The sequence below is a fragment of the Triticum dicoccoides genome, chromosome 5B, assembly GCF_002162155.2.
Source record: "Triticum dicoccoides isolate Atlit2015 ecotype Zavitan chromosome 5B, WEW_v2.0, whole genome shotgun sequence".
Taxonomy (NCBI): domain Eukaryota; kingdom Viridiplantae; phylum Streptophyta; class Magnoliopsida; order Poales; family Poaceae; genus Triticum; species Triticum dicoccoides.
Genome location: NC_041389.1, coordinates 64,534,933 through 64,538,844, shown reverse-complemented (window position 1 = coordinate 64,538,844; position 3,912 = coordinate 64,534,933).

Here is a 3,912-nt window from a genome sequence, read left to right as displayed (position 1 = left end):
GGAAGAGGGCCATTATTGGACGTGGAAGCCAAGGAGCGCAACATTTATGAAGAAACCGGACACTATTCGGCAAACACATGGAACATGGAGGAGAACCCGCCTTGCAAACGCCAAAGACAATATACGCGCCGGACTCGTCGTCATTGAAGCCTGGTTCGGGGGCTACTAAGGGAGTCCTGGACTAGGGGGTGTCTGGATAGCCGGACTATCATCATCGGCCGGACTCCAAGACTATGAAGATACAAGATTGAAGACTTCATCCCGTGTCCGGATGGGACTTTCCTTGGCGTGGAAGGCAAGCTTGGCGATACGGATATGTAGATCTCCTACCATTGTAACCGACTCTGTGTAACCCTAGCCCTCTCCGATGTCTATATAAACCGGATGGCTTTAGTCCATAGGACGAACAACAATCATACCATAGGCTAGCTTCTAGGGTTTAGCCTCCTTGATCTCGTGGTAGATCTACTCTTGTAATACCCACATCATCAATATCAATCAAGTAGGACGTAGGGTTTTACCTCCATCAAGAGGGCCCGAACCTGGGTAAAACATCGTGTCCCTTGTCTCCTGTTACCATCCTCCTAGATGCACAGTTCGGGACCCCCTACCCGAGATCCGTCGGTTTTGACACCGACACCGGCCTACCTTAACATAAGCCGGCCTTCTGGGCCTTGAGCCTCCTGAGCCCCCGGGTCTCGTTGCTCCTCCGATCTGCTTGCCAGGTCACCCATAACTCGCCAGGATTGGGCGGGTCACTTAGTGTATCGTCCAGTCAGGGCGGGTCATTAGTGAGTCGCCAAGTCCGGCCGGGTTACACCGCGGGGTATATCCCCGACATTAGCCCCCAAGTTTAGCTTGGATTTATCCATGGTAAACTTATGCTGCAAAATAAACACAAGAACAATCAGGTTGTGCTCCGGGTTAATAACTCTTGTAAACCGACACCTGAACATCCTTAAGTCCTTGTCATTTCCTTCTTCTAGAAAATCTGGGTCAATAGACCAGCTTCACAATCAATTTGCTTGTACAAGAAATATTGTAAACAAATAATCCATTTGAGTCGGCTTCCAAAGCGCCGGCTTGAAAAATATAGGTCTTGAAATACTCATCTGATTTTCAACCGGCTTAAAGATGTAGATCTTGCCGAGTTATAATTTCCAATATCACCGGGTTATAAAAGACTGATGATGTCGACCCATAATTGTTGTTGACACCGGGTCATGTAATTGATCTTCCTAATTTACTCAAAGCTGAGAATTTGAAGATGTTCCTTCTTTATATGCATAATGCCTGTAGCCCCCAAGTCTTAAGAGGAGAACATAGTGATAACTTAAGACTTGCTTCAATATAAGTGTTGCAACCTTGAAGAAATCCGGGTTATTCATCTCAATCATTAGTCATAAACTGAATATTCCACATATGTAGCCCCCAAGTGTCGGGTTGTCATGCTTGCAGAAACCTGGGACTTGTAATTGCCTTATGCTCATAAAAACTTCAACCAGTGTAGCCCCCAAGGGCGGGGTCATTATGCAATAATGAGCAGGGACTTTGTAAATAATTCATTAATAACATCATATGATGTAATCTCCACCATGGGGCTTGAACCCACGTCCATAAGGTTAAGAGTTTTGTACTTTACCAACTAAGTAGTGTATCTCCTAATGTACTGGATTGAGGCTTGTGTACCTTGAATTTTCGATAGGAGCAATTGGTAGCCCCCAAGGGCCGGCTCATTTAAAATGTGATGAGTCGGGTCTTCAATAAGTTGAGCAAAAATTGACTTTGCATTAGCCCCCAAGTGCCATGGTGCATGCTGGCAGTGACACGGAACTTGTATATTCGATGTGATCTCAATTTGAATAATGTAGCCCTCAAGTGCCGGGTCGTAAGCCTGCAGCGACTCGGGACTATTCCTTTCATTGTAGAATAAATCATATCCATTGATAAAATAATAGCCATTGCGCTGAAGCGACTTTGAAACCTCAATCATAACACTGGTTATTGATAATCACAATAGAAATCCAGCCATGTTGGCTATTTAAGATTTGAACAATATAATCCGGTATGAAAACCTCAACCATTCAATGTCATCATGAAAATCCAGCCAGTTTTGGCTATTAAAAGTTTTAATACCTCATCGGTTGATAAGTAAACCCGAAGTTTAAATACCCGACGGCTCTTGGCCGATGACGATTTAATTCGCCTTCATTATAAGCCAGAATTTTTATAACCCGGCGGCTTATAGCCTTTGAGAAAAATCCAGAACGGATAATTATTTTGAAGCATCAAGTTTGGTAATGAGCTTGAACTTAATCATTTACATGTCATATTCCTGCAAATCCTGCAAAGAGTTTAAACAACATATGCCCTCGCGACTTAACGTCAAAAGCCAGGGCGGGTAACCACCCAAATGTAGTCTTATCCTGCACACAAGTAGATCATAAGATCCCTATGATCCTTTGAATGATACCGCCGGCTTATGTGACCCGGACAGTGAAGTTGATAACTCAACTCGATAAGAGCCGGCACATATGATATTTGTAACAACTCAAATACTTGCGATTGTATAAAGATAGATAAAAATTTTGAGGCTTCGGATTCGAATACGATCAGTAAACCGTTCCAAAGGGGTTAAGCTAAGATTCAAATACGATCATATAGCCCCCTGTGGCGTTGGCGTTGCCGATAAAAGTGGGTATCGACAACTATGTTCTCTTTGGTTCGAATATGACCAATGTTTGAACAGGAAACCCCCAAATGACCATTGTGATATTGAATTTGTACTGCCGGTTTACATGACCTGTGTAATAAGGGTGAAAACCCAATCCTTAGAAGCCAATGCTTCCATATAAATGATGGTTGTTGAGGGAGTCCGGGATTAGGGGGTGTCCGGATAGCCGAACTATCATCATCGGCCGGACTCCAAGACTATGAAGATAGAAGATTGAAGACTTCGTCCCGTGTCCGGATGGGACTTTCCTTGGCGTGGAAGGCAAGCTTGGCGATACAGATATGTAGATCTCCTACCATTGTAACTGACTCTGTGTAACCCTAGCCCTCTCTGGTGTCTATATAAACCGGATGGCTTTAGTCCGTAGGACGAACAACAATCATACCATAGGCTAGCTTCTAGGGTTTAGCCTCCTTGATCTCGTGGTAGATCTACTCTTGTAACACACATCATCAATATTAATCAAGCAGGACGTAGGGTTTTACCTCCATCAAGAGGGCCCGAACCTGGGTAAAACATCGTGTCCCTTGTCTCCTGTTACCATCCGCCTAGACGCACAGTTCAGGACCCCCTACCCGAGATCCGCCGGTTTTGACACCGATATTGGTGCTTTCATTGAGAGTTCCTATGTGCCGTCGCAATCAGGAAGGATGCCTTTTCCCGTCTTTAAAGACCGCATCATCGTCAAGGGAGCTTTGGCCGCCGGTCAAACTATCCGGCTAGGTGGTTTTCTTATGACCGCCTGTTCGGCCACCGCTCCGACGATGACCTCTCAGGTCATCAAAAGTGATATTCACGTCAGCTCGGAATTCGCCGAGCAGCTAGATCCGATAGAGCTCTCCTCCGTAAATGAGCTCTTGGATCGCATCGCCACCCTGGGAGTCGCTACAGACTACGATTAGATTGGTCTTAAAACCGATCTGAGAGAAATTAACTCTCCCCAGGCTACCCACCACGTTGTTGTGGTAGAGGAACAATACGGCGACTCTTCTTCTATGTTAAAAACCAGCTATGTCTGGATTCCCGATCCCTCCATGCCGGATTCCCGCGGAGAGACGGACGTCAATCAAATACTGAACCTAAAGTCAGGCATCGGACCAGATTTGTTGGAAGGCATCCAACAAACCAAGCTTCCAAATCCGGAAACTTCCTGGCCTTTGAGCCTCAGATTGGGCGGG